The sequence below is a fragment of the Rattus norvegicus genome, chromosome Y (assembly GCF_021556685.1).
Source record: "Rattus norvegicus strain SHRSP/BbbUtx chromosome Y, alternate assembly SHRSP_T2T, whole genome shotgun sequence".
NCBI lineage: Eukaryota > Metazoa > Chordata > Mammalia > Rodentia > Muridae > Rattus > Rattus norvegicus.
Window position 1 is genome coordinate 60,983,843 of NC_141555.1, and position 17,558 is coordinate 61,001,400.

General features: G+C 39.5%; 1 long non-coding RNA gene across 1 annotated transcript in view; it reads right to left on the reverse strand.

The window, feature by feature from the left end:
- Positions 1-17,558, reverse strand: part of LOC147998059 (uncharacterized) — a 41,159-nt gene that overhangs the window by 10,616 nt on the left and 12,985 nt on the right. Inside the window, exon 2 of the long non-coding RNA XR_015647457.1 lies at positions 1,413-1,663. This is a non-coding gene — a long non-coding RNA (uncharacterized LOC147998059). The remainder of the gene's footprint in view (positions 1-1,412; positions 1,664-17,558) is intronic.

Sequence of the window (17,558 nt, forward strand, 5' to 3'; positions counted from 1 at the left end):
ATGAGAGCATTTATGGTTCTGCAGTAAGTCCTAAGAGGCAGTATTCAAGAAGCAATGGGAAGAAGGAACTCAGGATAAGACAGGAAGATAAACTAGCATGGTGGGTTTATGTAAGAGAAATACTTAGAAATGAAAATGTCTTGTAAAATTAAAAATAGTTTTTTTTTCATTATTTTCTCGTTCCAATCAAAACAGACATCCATGAGTAATTCTCCTATAAGGCTTCCATAAAACAGGTTAAACAAAAAATAACAAAAACATTTAAAAGTTTGAAAATCAAACAAAAGAAAAAAAATGTGCGTATGTTTCAGAGCCGGATCACAGGGAAATTAGATGAATCTGGTCAATATGAAACCTAGAGTGGCAAGCAGGACCTAGAATTAAGAACTGCATGAGAAAGGCTGTGGAGTAGTGACAGGAACATGGCCAGGCCTGACAGATAAGGCTGGGCCCTTTACAGGGGCACAGAATGAGATAAGTACATATTTCAAATAATGCAGCAACTTTCCTTTCTTCTCACCTCAAGTATCCCATCTCCCAAAAAAAAAAAAAAAAAAAAACCCAGTTTGATAATAATACAGAAGAGTTGTGGTATGTCACTCACTTCCCATTTTCTTTTAACCCTCACTCCAAAGTCTGGAAAAATGAACATTTCAAATTTCCAAGAAGAAAAATTCATCGGCAGGTATATGGATGTCCTGAGGACCAAGTGACAAACTGAAATATGTGAGGGCAGAGAAGGTGGAGACTGTCTCATTCCACAGAGCAGAAATGTGACTGCCCAAGTTAAAAAAGATAAGGCAACCCTAACAGGTAAACTAGTTCTCATAACATTAAACTTATTTACATTATTCTTAACTATACTTAGTTCAAATCACTTTCCAAATCAATCTTCATTTTGAAAGATGCTGATCTTTCCTGCAGTGTATCTGTACCATCTTCTCTTCCTAGTATTGTCTTTCATTATGGGGATAATAGATGATTGTGGCTGCATAGGTGATGTTTTTATTTCTATATATCACTCTCTTTACATACTATATGTGTAGTAACATTTAAGGAGTTTCATTTGGAGAAGGTATGAATGATTGATCTAATATATATGGTTTAAAACTCTATTGAGATTATTTAGAAAATATCAGGTATCCATTCTCTGTAAATAATTGCTTTTCTCATATAATAAAGAAACAATAAAATTTTATTCTAGTCAAAATAATTCTCTATAATTTTTATAACCATAGATGCAGAAGAACATTAAAATAATGTGGAATATTAAATCAGTTGAACTGCATGTTCATTAATTTAAGACTAACCAGAATCATTGGGATGATTCTGGAACATATATATGAACAAAAAACAAAGCATTGAATAAATAGTGGCAGAAGAACAGAGTCATTTTGTTAAATGTTGCTTACCTTCAGATCCACTGTTTTCTTTTATTTAGTAAAAATTCAATTTAAATACTCTTCGTCAGTGTTTTTCATCCTGTCATTGGCTCTATTTTCAAAGCTCCATCCCATAACTAGCATGGTTATTAATTTTAAAACCAAGAATTTTGCGTGTGTCAACCACTTTCTCCATTTCCTTATTTGTGGTTTATTCTGTTCCCAATGGCCATGTTGTGTTGAAGTCAGGAAGAATTTCTGGCTCATTTGATGAAAATTTTCTGAAATCATATATGATACATAGTTGTAAAATAATGTGCATATGTTTAATAGTACTGGATATTATAGTTAAAATCATCTGGTAAGGAATTTTTGCATGAATATCATAACACGCTAAAATACTAAAGAGAAAACGTAGAAGAGCTAGATATTTATTATATATTTTTACACTTCTAGAGTTTGTAACTTTACAAAATATGAGCAAATCACTTCTTTCTGTGAAATTTAAATTCATGAACTATTATATTCTAATCAAACAGCTGTGTCAACTCCCTTAAAGTTGGATTAAATGCTAATTGCAAATCAAAATGTTTGGAGTAAGTAAATCGGCAAATTATTTGTCCACATGTACTAAACAAACATGTAATGTAACCATAGGTTTGCTCTTAATGAAATAAGAACTACCAGATATAGTGTGAAAAAATACATCTATTAAAGAAATTTTTGGTTATGTAACAGCTATTTATTCATGGTGTGAGTAATGGCTTATATCACCAAACCTGGAACAGTAAATAGGAATTTCTACTGAGTTAGAGGTTCTCTCAAGCATCTTCAAATAAATCGATCTAAAATATATTCCTTTAAAATTCTCCTAAATACACTTATCATGAAATATTCCACATCACAATAAAACTCCAACATATTTTCATTTTCTCAAAACAAGACATTGTCTTTCTTTCTTCTGGCCCTCCCATAATCAGTCTACTACCAAACACATTATTTCCAACATAAGTGTCTGATATGAATCTTTTTCTTTAAAACTGACACTACTTCAAGATTGACTTCAAAAACATCCTTCAAATCATTCTGTGTATCATTTCATAATACAAAGTAACCAGAGTCCCTTATTATGAACATAGAGAGTTAAACAAACTTTTTATAACTATTCAATGATTTCTTATAGATTTTCCATAAATAAAAATTTATATCTCTCATATTGTTTCTGTAAGCCTATATGTGATATCAAACTTCAGCTTTATTTGGTCCTCTCTTCCATCACTTAATGTATACAAACTACTATCACATATACTTTTTGTATATGCAAGTTCTTTTCCTTTTATTGACCTTATATTTATAGTAATATTGCCCGAAATATAGTTCAATTATTTTTCATCTAATTTAACTTAGCTGTCATTTCTTGGGACAATCTCCATGACCTTATTTCTAAGACAGATTCTTCAATTATTGCATACAATCAACTCCAACACACTGATTTATGCATTCATCTTTCTTTTTTCTTATATCGTAATGCAATTTTTATAAGAGAAAGCTCATAATACTTTTTATTCATTCCTAATCTATACCATCATTATGGAGCCAGGTACATTAATGGAGACTTATAATTTATTACATCATTCAGTAAGTTGTAAAAATAAACTTTATACTATTCTTTGTTTTAATGAACATGCATTCCATGCATTGGTTAAACCATCATGAATTATTTATGTGAGTTCTTCAATATATTACAATTCGATGACCTAGATGACATTGCCTAAATATTTTTATTTGTCAATGATAGTCTATTTCATGTTCAACAGCAATGCTTTGTTGACTGAGTAATTATCTCTGCTAGGAATAAATTTTCAGGAAAGAAAAAGATACCTAATTTTAATTGATAGCACCCATGTTAAAATGCCAGGTGCCAATCATTTGTGGTCCCATCTCTGAAAATACAAAGAGATGATCATTCCTACGGGCTTACTGGTCACGGAGTCAAATTTAATTTGTGAGTTCTTTCAGTGAAAGATTAAAAACCAAGAGGACTCAAAGCTGTGTTTACAAAGCTGAACCTGTACCTCATCTCTCTCTCCCCATATCCCACCAGGAAATGGCTGGACTTCCAGGAGTGCTGACACACTCAAGATCACAGGAGAGACTACCACTTTTCAGGGGGAACTGCCTGGAGCCCTCAGAACACAGGAACAGAAGGGCAGTCTATTACAGGATACTTCTGGTTTCTATCTATTCCTTGTCGCTGAACCTGATCCACAGCTCTTGGTACACAAGATCCTTCAAGAGAGAGCTAGTGTGCCTGGAGTCCTGACACATAGGTTACAGGAGGATCAATCCATTATCAGAGACAGTAAAACCAGCTAACCGCAGAGAAAACTAGATGGTGAGAGGGAAGTATAATAGACTAATCAATGAAAACCAAGGTTACATGACATCATCAGAACACAGTTCTCACACCAACACAAGGCTAGGATACCGTCAACACAACAGAAAAGAAAAAGAAATGTTTGTACTTCAAATCACTTAACATGATACTGTTAAAGGATTTTAAAAGGACATAAATAATTCCATTGAAGAAATACAGGACAATAGATGTAAAGAGATAGAAGCCCTTATACAGAAAACAGAAAAAATCCCTTAAATAATTACAGGAGTCCATAAGGAGTCCATAGGCAAATGGATGAAACTAGAAAATATCATCCTGAGTGAAGTAACGCAAACACAAATAAACACACATAGAATGCACTCACTTGTAAGTGGAAATTAGCCCAAGAGCTCAGAATATACACAATAAACTCATACACACTCTGGAGCTTAACAAGAAAGGACAAAGAGGGACGGCTTCAATCCAAATTACAAGGGGTTAGAAAATTATCATGGGAGGCAGATGGAGGAAGGACCGTGTGTGGGAGAGGGGAGTGAAATGGAAAAACAGGAAAGCAGGATAAGATGTGGGAAGAGACAGGAAAGAAGCACAGTGGACCAGGAAAATGAGTGTAGAAAGAAGGAACATTGGAGGATGGGGGTAACCTCTAGAATGTCTCAGATACTAAGGATCCAACAAGTTCTCTGGACCCAACACTGATGACATTAGCCAACATACACAACAACAGTGAGATTGAACCTGAAGACACGCCCTGCAGTAGATAGACATGACCACAGTGTAAGGATGGGACACTCACCCATCTCTTATTAAATCAGAGTTATTCGTGTCTAGTTGAAATGCAGGGGAAAATATGGAGCAGAGGCTGAAGGAAAGGCCATCAGGAGATCTGCGGACACCAAACCAGACACTGTTGCTGATGCTGAGATGTGCTTGCAAACAGGAGTCTGGTGTGGCTGTCCTCTGAGAAGCTCTGCCAGCACATGACTGACACAGACGCAGATATTCACAGCCAACCATTGAACTGAGCCTAGAGATCCCAATAGACGATGTAGGGGAAGGGATGATGGACCTGAAGGAGACTTTAAATAACAACAATATCAATTAACCAGAACCCCTCAGGGCTCCCATGGACCTAACCACCAACCATAGATTATACATGGTCTGGTACCCTACGTATGTAGCAGAGGACGGCCTCATCTCACACCAGTGGAAGGGGAAGCACTTGGTCCTTTGGATGCTTGATGTCCCAGAGAAGAGCGATTCTAGAGGGGTAGGAAAGAGTGAATGGGGCTTACGGAGTCACACTCTTAGAGACAAAGAGGAGGAATATGTGGAAGGGGGTTTATGGAAAGGGGGTGATATTTGAAATATAAACAAATACAATGGTTAATAATACTACTAATAAGAGTATTTTCCAAACATTAATTTACTGCACAGGGTATTTGGAATATTTATTGTTGCCTAGATGCATATTTCTTCCTACAGTACGTGATATCTTGTTTCTCTGAGGAGTGTAGACTTAGATCTTCCTCTTCAAACAAAAAAGGCATAACAATTAACTCCTTTATCCAAGCAAAGGTGATTGTAAATATGTCTGTAAAAGGCAGGAGGCATTTGTACAATATAATTGGGGGTCACCAAAAGAATTATTTACAAGCGAAGCTTGTAACGCAAACAGTTTGGGTTCAATCAACTTACCAGAATTGAAAGCATCCCAGGACTTCTGCCAGGCAACTGCATACATGTGTATACATCAAGACAAGAGACAGGAGCAGGGCACAGAACAGAACAAGAGTAATGAATGCTTGTGAGCCACCATGTTGGTGCCAGGGTCTGAACTCAGGTCTTCTGCAAGAGCAGTAACGGTTCTCAACTACCAAGACACCTCTCCAGTCACACACAATCATTGTTTATACAGCCCCCAAACACAGCACCACTTGATGTGTGCAAACACGCACACTAGAAGTGCAGTGTGATTTATTTGTGTGAATGTTCAGTCAGTGTGATACAAACGCTCTTGTGTTCATAAATTTTGGCATCGCCGTTTTCACTTGAAGGTTCTCTTCATTCTCAGCTTCGGTGTTTACATACATCATCAAGAGAGGAACCGCCCTGACAGCCTACCCCGCATCCCCCCCATTTGCAGCTATGCCTGCCTTTCTTCACTAAGTTAAACACCACCTCAGACTCTACTCTTTCATTTTGTTCAGTGTAGTAGACTCACCAAAACCATAAAATGGAATCCCAGATGCAGAGGGAAGAAGTTTTGCTGTTTGTTACTTTGTTTGCTTTTAGTTGCTTTTTCCCACTTCCACCGGTTAGAACTTTGTCCCATTCAGTGGCAGGTACTTAATTCAGCCAGCATTAGGGAAGGCTGTGGGTGGAGTGTGATAAAAGGAAAATTACTGGAGAGAACTCACTGGGATTTTGACGATAAATACAAAGTGTTTATTAACTAGATTTTTCAGTCACACAGAACCCTGCACGGCACTGATTCGAACTAAAACTTCACATCTGACAATTGTTCGAAGGAAAAAAAAAAGCCTTAAAGACAAATTGATCCAAGAAAATAAGCCCTAAGTTGTAATGATTGACCCTCTATAAAGAGAAACATTATTTTTTTAAAAAGATGATTTTGATGTTTTTGTTTAACAATTTCATATACTTATATAATGAGTTTTAGTCATTTCTTTTCTGTATTTCCCTTCCCAATTCCCCTTCCAAATCCCCGTCACTCAGCCTCCCATCCCATCCTTCAGTTCTCCCTTACTTCCTCCCTCTCCTCCTCTGTCATACCCTTGGTCAACCCCTTCTCTCACGCCATTCCATCTCCAATTGGCACCGATAATCTGAATAAGTCCCCCCTCATCTTTCATGTCTCCTTTCTGTGTGTATTCCCTAAGTTTAATTAATTACATGAGTACAGAGGAATTCAATATAACCACTTATCTATGGGTACAGGATTGAAGAAGGGAGTGAAGCAGAAATTTCTGGTTTCTTTGGAGACTCAACTGTGTCATGGATGTTGTTCTGGAAACTGTCTTAGGGGAGGATGTTTTGCTGAGAACAATCCCATGGTGTTTCTGGTAGCTGCCTGGGAAAACGGCATGTGATGTTTAGAAAGGGTTTGAGTATAACACTGGACAACAGTGGGCAACACCACGGCATTGGCTTGCCGTGACACTCTTCGCTGATGCTCAATGGACTTTGATGACTCTGGTCTTCATGGACCATGCTGTGGCATTGGTTCACCTTTCCTTCCTCACTGACCATTGTCTGTCACGACTTTGTAGAGAGAAAAGCCCCAGAGAACTTCTTGTGGTGACATTGCGGTGGCTTCTTGATGCCTACTCGAACCCAGGCCAATTGGAAGAGCTCAGCAATTTCTTCTGGGTTGAACTGTCCTTGGTGATTCGCGAATGGTGTTTGCAAGTGGATCGACCTACCTCTGTTGATTCATGTCAACTGAACTGATATCCTGATGATGAAGATTGAAATCGTCCCAGAGAACAATTTCTAAGCAGGTCCATATCATCCTTTGTTTGCCCTATTGTCCTTTCCTTTCCACTACCTCTGGTGGGTGGTGGGCTAGAGGAAGGTTAAAGGGTTTAAAAACTCTTACTAAAGTAGGTCTTGAAAAATCTAAGCCTGCAGAATAGAACCCTCCTCCAATAAATGTTGATTGCCAAGGGAGGGGAGGGTCTTTATGGCCTCTCCCATCTGTGATGAAGTGTTGAGCGGCCCAGTCTTGTGCCCATGGCCATAGCCGCCATCAGTTTAAGAGTTCAATGACTAGGTACAATCTGAAAGATATCCTTTTGCTGTCCCCTTCCCCATCTTCTGGTTCTTATATTCCTTCCACCCACTCTTTCATGATGTTCTCTGAGCTGTGGAGGAGAAGACTTAGCTGTCCTATTTCCACCTGAACAGTCCAACACCACTGATTCCCAGCACTTTGAACAGTTGTACGTCTCTGCACATGGTAGTCAGAGGCTTCTTCTCTGATGAGAGCTGAGTGCAATGCTGATCTGTAGATACAGATATGGACGTTTGGAAGGAAGTTCGACAATGTATTTAGCATTAGGTTCTTTCATAGGGACTATATCACCCTAACCATCGGTTCTTGACGACTTTACAGAACCTGGTGTGTGTTCCCTCTTGTGGAATATGACTTGTATCCAATTGGAAAGCCACTGGTTACTCCCATGACTGTGATGCCACTAACACATTAGGGGCACATCTTGCCTGACATTTTAGCTTGAATGGTTCACCCCCGAGTAAGGTTGTAGATGATTTTCTTCCCTGGAATCCTACATAGAACTTTCTTGAACCATGAAGGCTAGCCATTAAAAGGATGCTTCCACCTCAACGTTACATTGACCCTTCTGTGACCTGTGACCCAAAGGATTCAGTGTCCTCAGCAATAGGGTCTTACCATCAAGATCTGGAGGGCTACGAAGAACAATGGCAACAAACTATAAAGTTGTGAGGGCTTTTGGGATCTCGCTGGTCAGCAACTTTCAGGAAGACATTCCACATATGGCACTGTGATCTTTGCTAAATTTTAGTTTTCTGTTGCTCTGATAAATACACTCACCAAAGCCAGTTTGGGAAGGGAAAACTTTATATCATCTTATCTGTTCCAGTCCGTCATCAAGGAAATCCAAGACAGGATTGTGAATCAGAAACTACAGAGACTGCTCACTGGCTTGCTTCTAAGCTCACATGCAACTACCTTTACAGAGTCCAGACCCACCGCATAGGGCAGTTCTGCCCAAAGTAGACCAGGCTCTCCAACATCAGTGAACAGTCAAGGAAATGCCACCTGGACATAGTCAAGGCCAATCTGATGGAGGAAGCTCCTCGAGGGAGGTACTTTCCTCCTAGACTAGCCATCACAAGAAATCAATGAAAATAAAAAAAGAAAAGAAATCAATATCTTCAGGGGGAGCATGGCTTATCCATGGAGGCTGCCTGCATTTGAACTCAACAGTTGATCTTGTAGATATATTCTGTAACACAACGTTTTATAACCCCTCTCACCAAACCCCGTTCTAACCTAATCACCTAAGGGGAGATGGAGTGGAAAGTAAGTTTTAAAAAAATAATTGGAGCAGAAAGAAATGCTTCTTGGAAATAAAGGAAAAAAGGAAGCATTTCTGCATCCTAGATGCTTTCCTCGCATCATCTGTGCAAAGATAATGAAAACCGTTACGTTCCATGTACCATAATTTCCAATGTTACAAATCATATAAATAATACTGCTTATCACTCATAAAACACATTGGCACTAATCATTTTGATGTGTTTTTCTAACTCACTCCTAATGTAGAACTGATGAACTGGAATTGTTCACCTGTTCATTTATACACGAGGGAAGTGAGGTTTAAACATCGAGCCAATTTCCCAATACACTAAGCTAATAAATGGCAGAGCCGCACTTTCTCTGGCTTCATGGCGTGGCCTCGTGAGAAATGCAAGTCAGGGTACCTTGGCAGGGAATCCCAAGGATCAATACATGGCAGCTGAAAGTTGTCTTGGATGCAAGACTGGGAGTGAGGCTCAAGTCAGCTGAGACCCAGCTCAGGATTCCTGAAACAGAACACCAGAACAGGTTAGAGAGCGAGGAGACTAAACTAAACTTCTGGGAGTCCTCAGCAGATTGTACAGATCCAGGGCTGAGAGTTCATAAGTATGTTGGTCTTTGTGGCGGTGGAAAGGAACACTTATTTAGATCCCCACCTCCTACTATGTGCTACTACAGTGGAGGCAATGCCTTAAGTCCAAGGTTTTTTGTTTTGTTCCTGTGTATGTGTGTGTGTGTGTGTGTGTGGTGTGTGTGTGTGTGTGTGTGTGTGTACATATGTGCATGCACAGTGTATAATGTAGGGACTAATCCATTTCTCTTCTACCTTATTCATTGACGCAGCATTTCTCAGTCAAACTCAGAGTTCACCAATATGACTAGTCTTTACAGCTATCTTGCTCTGGGTATCTACCCTAACTCTACCTCCCTGGACTGGGATTCTGTGTGGGCCACAAAGCCTACCCATCATTTACCTGAGACCTGTGAGTCATCTCCTCAGCTGCTAAGGTTCAAGTCCCAGTGTTGGCCCCATCTCCTTTATTTTGTTTTCTTATTTTCTATTTCCGTCTTGGTCATAATATCAGAACCAGGTTGAGGTATGACTGGCTCACTCAAACAATCACTCAAATCCCTCCAAATGTGTTCTAATATGAAGGAGGACCCTGCTGACTCTCTGTCCTGTAAAGTCTTACCTTAACAGATGAGTTAAAGGATGGGTTTATCCTAGTGGGTGATTGTGGATGCTGTAGTTGATGTTGAGGGAGGCTGGCAAATGAGGGGCCACAGCTGAGTCACTTATAATAACAGATACAAAGCTGAGTGTGGTAGTGCATACCTATATTCTCAATACTCGCGAAGATCACAAGTTCAAATCCAGCCTGGGCTACATAGTAAGTCCAAAGACAGCCTGGGCTACATCATAAATCCAAGGCCAGCCTGGGCTACAGAATAAGTACAAGGCCATCCTGGGCTACATAGAATGTCCAAGGTCAGCTTGGCCTACTTACATGAATCTTCTCCAAACAACAACAGGTTTTTTTTTCCTTTTTGGTTTCTGTCTCTCTATTTCCTCTACACTGATACCAGTGCTGTAGTTTGGGGTGGTGGAGGAAAACTTTTGTCATCTCTGATGGTCCAGGATCTCCCTAGCAGCACTGCAAACCAAAGAGGCAGCAAACAAGTCTGTTTCGATTTTTGCAGAAAAATATGACACATGGGAAGTGCTGTCTGAGGAAATGGCTCTAAGATGGGACAACACCTCAGGAGACTGGACTTGGATCTTGTGCTAGTTTCCTCGTGATAAAAACAATGATGTTCTCAACCAGAGTGTTGGGAATACAATGCTGTGCTTTCATTTCAACACTGCACAATCTCCATATGGCATCCCTTGAAATCTTGTCTGATATTAAACAGATTATAGGAGAGACAAGTTGAGTATAAACACTGTCATTAAAAAGGGTTTAAACGAGGAATTTTTTTTTCTAAATTTTTGTCTGTGGAACCAGGTTCAGTGTTCTGCATAGGCTCTAAAACACGGCAATTTCTTTCTTTCTTTTTTTTTTTTAATCGCCAAACAGAATGGACCTTATATCCTTATATTTTTCTATCCAGGTCTAATCGAGACGACAAAATACCATTCTTTGCTTAAAAAAGAAAACTAATTGTGTTTCTTTGGCTTTTTTTGTTAATTTCTTATTTTTAGTGTTTTGGGGTTCAGTTTAACAATTATGTTTTCATTGAATTAATTATATTCTTACTTTCTAGTGTAGATAAAAATTTAGGTTGCTGTTATTTGTTTCTAAGAATTAGTGTTGTAAATAAAGTTTCCACTTAGCACCTTCACAGTTATGTCTCACACATTTTGATAGTATGTTTCCTATCTTCTTCTTTTTTTCTTACTGTTACATAGTTTCATTATTTCTTGACATCTGTATTACTTGTGAATGTGTGATTTAATGTTTCTGGACTGGGAGACTCCTGTTGTCTCTCATTGAAGACGTCTATTTTAGTTTCGTTGTATTAGCAGAACACATCCCGAGGGGCTGGAGATGCAGCTCAGTGGACAGAGTGCTCACTTGGCTCTCACACAGCTCTGGGCTCCACCTACAGGACCTCATCAGCCTGGTGTGGTGGTCCATGCCCAGAGTCCCATTACCAGGAGGAGAACCAGGAGTTCAAAATCATCCTCGGGTGCATAGTGTGTTTGAGGCCAGCCTGGGCTACATGAAGCCTGTATAAACAAATATGTAACACAGGACATCTTTTCTGAGGCATTTGCCATACTTTGTTCTGTGGTTTCTGAGTATCTGAAAAGTCCAGGGGTACTTGAAGGAAAAGAACATCCTGGTGCTACTAGGGACTGTCAGTCAGAGACATTGGCTGGTGACGCCATCTCATCCCAGATGATTTTCTGCCTGCTTCTGTTGCTGATAGGCTGATCCATGTCCACAGCTTTGCTCATAATTGCCCTGCTTCCCTTTTAGCTGTACCCATTCTTGCTTCCTGCTGAGGCCGTGATGGAATTAGTGACACAGAGAATTGGTGTCTCCTTCCAGCCCACTGATTCTCTCAACAATAAGTTCTCTGTATTAATAGTTTCTCGGTTGCCTACATTATCAGAAATAAATAGAACACTCTTTTCTGTTTTATTTGGACACTGGGTTTCATTATGTAGGTAGGACTGGCCTGAAACTCACTGTATAAACCAGGTCGTCCTTGAACTCACAGAGATCAGCTTGCTTCTGAATGCTGGGATTAAAGGGGCATACCTGGCTCCATCTTTTTTTAATTTTTTTTAAAATTTATCTCTATGGTGTGTGTGTGTGTGTGTGTGTGTGTGTGTGTGTGTTTGTGTGTGTTTGTGTGTATGTGTGTGTGTGTGTGTTTATGTGAGTGTGTGTGTTTGTGTTTGTGTGTGTGTATGTGTGTGTGTGTGTATGTGTGTGTGTGTTTAGGTGAGTGTGTGTGTTTGTGTGTGTTTGTGTTTGTGTGTGTATGTGTGTGTGTGTATGTGAGTGGGTGTGTGTGTGTTTGCGTTTGTGTGTGTGTATGTGAGTGTGTGTGTGTTTGTGTGTGTTTGTGTTTGTGTATGTGTGTGTGTATATGTGAGTGGGTGTGGGTGTGTTTGTTTGTGTTTGTGTATGTGTATGTGTGTGTGTGTGTGTGTGTGTGTGTTTTGACCAAAAAGTCCATCAGATCCTCTGAACCCTGATCCTCTGCAAGAGCATCCTGTGTTCCTAAGCAGTGAGCCATCTCCCACCCCTTCTGCCTGCTCTAAAGTCCACTTCATTGTTCATCCTGCCCAGACATGCCTTTAATTCCTACTTTTAGTGTTCATTTTAATTCAGTGAGTTACTATTCGATTTTCTTTTGTTTCTTCTATTACCTCACCAGGATGTTTGTTTTGGAAATTTCTCATTGACGACGCTTGAATCCTGACTTTAAAATCCTTGCTGATGATTCTGACAATGGTTTTCTCTTGGTGCCACCAACAGGGAACTGGTTTTTCTCCTCTGCTTTTCACTTAGGGGGATGGTCATGGTGTGACGTGATTTCCATTTTGACATCATTTGTCTAAGATGTCAGCAGTCCTGACAATGTGGGTGCAGTGGCTGTTTATCCTTCATAACCTTTTGGTGGTGTTTTGGTTTTTCTGAATTTGCCTGATTGAATAAAAGGGATTATATCTCCAGTCCATATCGACAGGCATATCTTAGAGGGGTCAGGAAGAGAGGGTCTCAACCTTCCTAATGTAACTGTTGCAGTTTGTTGCAGTTTCCTCTCCAACCAGAATCGGCCAGTACAAAGAAAATGCAACTCAATTAATATGAAAACAATCCAGCGTCTAGATTGGGCAGATCCACCCTACACTGTCCTATTCCTAGCTCCCAAATCCCTCATCCCTTGCACCTTTTATTTGCCTGGTCTCCAGCTTCTCCTTCTCCCATGACAACTCTCTCCTCACTTCTTTCCTTTTTTTTCCCTGACTCCTCCCCCTTCTGACTCCCCCCTCCTGATTCCTCCCCTCTCCTGACTCCTCCCCTCTCGCTCCCGACTCCTCCCTCTGCCCAAATCTCGAGCTCTTGCCTTTATTTTACTAATTCAGAGAGAACTACAAGGCAGACCACAACATTTCCCACTTTTTGTCCAGTTAAAAACCTTTTCCCTATACATATGTGAACTAAGTTTATTACTATTCTGTAATTTATAAAACCAACAATACACTCATCACCCAGTGCATCAATTTTGTTCAGTAACCATGTTATCTATACTAAAAACTATACCTGACTATATCCTGGTTCTAGATCCTATGCCACCTGAAAACCACCCTACCAGATTTATCATCTTTCTCAATACTAAACCGCTTGGGTTGTCTATGAGTCTTCCAGTCTCCAACCACATCAGAAATCCAAGAATGATTAATATTACCTGAAAATATGGGAAGCACAAAACATTGCTTCCAAGCTTAGCCAATTTATAGAGACTGCTGATCACCTGGACAGTCCCCCTATTCCTCAATATGTCGGAGCATCAGTCTTCAGCCTTCTGGCCCAGGATCAGCTGACAGACTTTGAATGCAGATTTTGAAGGGCTGATCACCCTGCCTTGGCAGAGATTATCAATCAACTATTCTGCATAATTTGTCCCTTTCTGGACAGTGTTTTGTCTGTAGATGAATTGAAGCAATTTGTTCAGTGGCTGTGTCACCACGATTTGAGCAACTCCATTGATGCTCAATTTCTTCTTTGAGTCTAAGGGGACCTGTCAGGGGCAGACAGGTCTCTAGTCAAATGATCTAGACAAAAAAATGTCCATATTGGGTTATTCAGTGGACTTCTGGTGCCCTTGAAGATTTCCTATCTACATAGGTGTTTCTGAACTGTTAAGCATAGACTACCGTTGGCCCTCTCTGATAGAAGAATTTCCAAAACCCATCTAAACTGACTCAGAACCATGACTTTGCAAACTGGTCTTTAGCTGGTTCTGGTTAATCAACTAAAAATAATGTATAATAGCAGTTATAGGACTGGGTCTAAGACTTGTATTCTTAGATGCATAGTGGAGGCACGATGCTAATGTTAAAGTAGCAATATTAATCTCAATTATAAATCAATAAGGAAGTATACCAACGAAAACCTCGCATTTGTGTAAAATGCATTCTATACCAACGAAAAGATTGCAGCTTCAACTTTGTATCAATTACAAACATTTCTATCAATGTAAGATATAGCTGTAAAATTTTGTTTAAGAGTATGTTTGCTAATCTATCCCTGTTTGTCTATTTCTCTAACTTGTATGTATTACTATATCACCCCCCCCTTTTCTTTTTAACTAAGAAGGATAGAAAGGAGGAAAGGAAAGATAGCAATCCCTGAGTTTAAATTCTCTAGTTCCCCCTGCCCAAAGCTACATTTGTATAGTATCCCTTAAAAGAAAACATATCCAGTGTTCTTAGAATAACCAGAACCATCCACCCCAACATAAGGAACTGGGAAGATAATCTTCCTCATCTTCTTCCAGCTGAATTGGGGTGAAGAATTCCCTTCTGGGGCCCAAGGGGAATTAGGAAAATTTGGCTTTGTCAGAGTAGAGGTAGCTGGGATTTGCCTGCCAGTCACTCTGTGCTGAGAAAGTTCATCTCTTAGCTGACCTCTTGACTATGACAGTCTGAAGGGCTGGATAAGTAAGATGGCCGTTCTGGAAAAGTTCTGAAAGCAGGCCTTGAAATGAAGCAGCTTCTGTGTAACTGAGGGAGATTCAAACTTGAAGTTGGACTGGAAGGTCCCGGAATCTCAGTATCCCAGATTGTGGGTCATTTCAGGGCTGTCTTTCTCTTCTTTCCTCCTGCAGCACACAAAACTTTACAAGCATCATATAGTTCTGTAAGCGCATCCACATGGAGTAGGCAGGGTGCACAGCTTAGTTAATAAAGATCAAGAAAGAAAGGTGACTGCCTTTCTTCACGTTAGTTTGATCATATAGTCAAACCGTACCATAATTTTGTAATACATGCCATTTTACAGGATGCATGTAATAACAAGTTATGAGAAATTCGTACTCAAAATATTACTGGCTGTTTATAGACATTTTAGTCTCAGCCAGTTCATACATGGAGACCTAAACATCCTCATATATACATCACCTATTTGTTGATTGTCGTAGTCTCCCTTTTCTTCTGTGTTGCCGAGGACTTCAGGAGGTCTCCCCTTGTCATGTCTGATCTTTATCAGCTTGGAAGGAACCCACAGCTTTCTTCTCCTGTACAAACATAGGCATAACCCCTTCCCCAGCGTAACACATTTCCCATTTTCCATTCTGACGTCAGAATATCCTTAATATAAACAGGCTGGTTTAGTTCAGTAGTCTTTTCCACAATCCAATGTCTTTCAGCAGCTGTGCTGTTTTGTTCATCAGCATTTAAAAAATTAAAAAATTTAAAGTTAATAAAGCACTATGTAGCCTATCTCTGGGAGTTTTTGTTGCCCCTTTTTGCCTGTTAATCATCTCCTTTAGACTTCTATTAGATCTCTCCACAATCGCTTGTCCTGTAGGATTGTGTGGTATACCTGTATCATGTTTTATTTTATAATATTCAAAGAAGCGCTTAATCTTGTTAGAGATACATGCTGGACCATTGTCCGTTTTAATTTGTATGGGTATTCCCATTATAGCCATAACTTCTAACAAATGTGTAATTACAGAATCTGCCTTTTCTGACGCTAAGGCAGTTGCCCATTGAAATCCTGAGTATGTATCTATAGTATGGTGTATGTATTTCAGCTTACCAAACTCTGTAAAATGGAGAACATCCATTTGCCAAATTTCATTTCTTTGGGTGCCTTTAGGGTTAGTTCCCGTAGGGAATGGAGTTTGATTATATAACAAGCAAGTAGGACATTGCCTCACAGTCTCCTTGGCTTGTTGCCAAGTGATAGAGAATTCTTTCTTTAAGCCTTTGCTGTTAACATGGTGTTTTTTATGGAATTCTGAAGCCTCTAGTGCACTTCCTATCAGTAGCTGGTCAATTTCATTATTACCTTGTGCCAGAGGGCCTGGCAGACCTGTATGAGATCTTATGTGTGTTATATATAGTGGGTAACTCCTATTTCTGAACTTTTGTTGTAGCTGAGTAAATAGTGATGTCAATTCAGAATAATCCTGAATATGTTCTGCAGTCTCTATGTGCAAAGCAACCCTTTCTACATATTGAGAGTCAGTTACTATATTAAGAGGCTCTTGAAAATCTGACAACACCATGAGTATTGCATATAATTCAGATTTTTGAACTGACTTATAGGGACTCTCAGTCACCTTGCTTACATTTTCTGATTTACATCCTGCCTTTCCTGACTCACTGGCATCAGTGTAAAATGTAGGGGCTCCACATATTGGGGTTCCCTTTATTATACGAGGGAGGACCCAGGTAGTTCGTTTTATGAACTGAAGTCGCTTGCTTTTAGGGTATCTGTTGTTAATCTCTCCTAAGAACTTACTGCATGCTCTTTGCAAATGTTCAACTTGTACCCACAAAGAGGCAATTTCTGCATTAGTAAAAGGTACCACAATTTCAGCCGGGTCCATTCCAACTAATTGTCGAAAACTCAATTTTCCTTTAAGTATCAATTCAGAGACCTTCTCAATGTAGGTTTTCAGTTTCTTACTCTATTTATGTGCTAAAAATATCCATTCTAAGATATAATCTTCCCTCTGCATGAGAATTCCTGTAGGGGAGTGAGTACAGGGTAAGATGACTAATATGCAGGCCATCTTTGGATCAATACGATCTAGATGTGTGTCCTGCAATTTCCTTTCTACCAAAGCTAGCTCTTTCTCAGCCTCAGCTGACAGTTTCCTTGGGCTATTTAAATCTTTATCGCCTTGTAACGTTTGAAACAAATTGTTCAACTCTTGACTGGTCAAGACAGTCACAGGCCTCAACCAGTTAATATCTCCCAGTAGTTTCGGAAATATCATTAAGTGTCCTTAATTGCTTTCTTTTGAATTGCACCTTTTGTGGCCTAATCCTTTGTCGACTTATTTTATACCCTAGATAATTAATAGAATCCCCTCTTTGCATTTTCTCAGGAGTGATTCATAATCCCCAGCAAGGTAAGGTTTTTTTCACTTCATCACACATTCTTTCCAGGATATTTATATCTGAATCAGACAATAAAATGTCATCCATGTAATG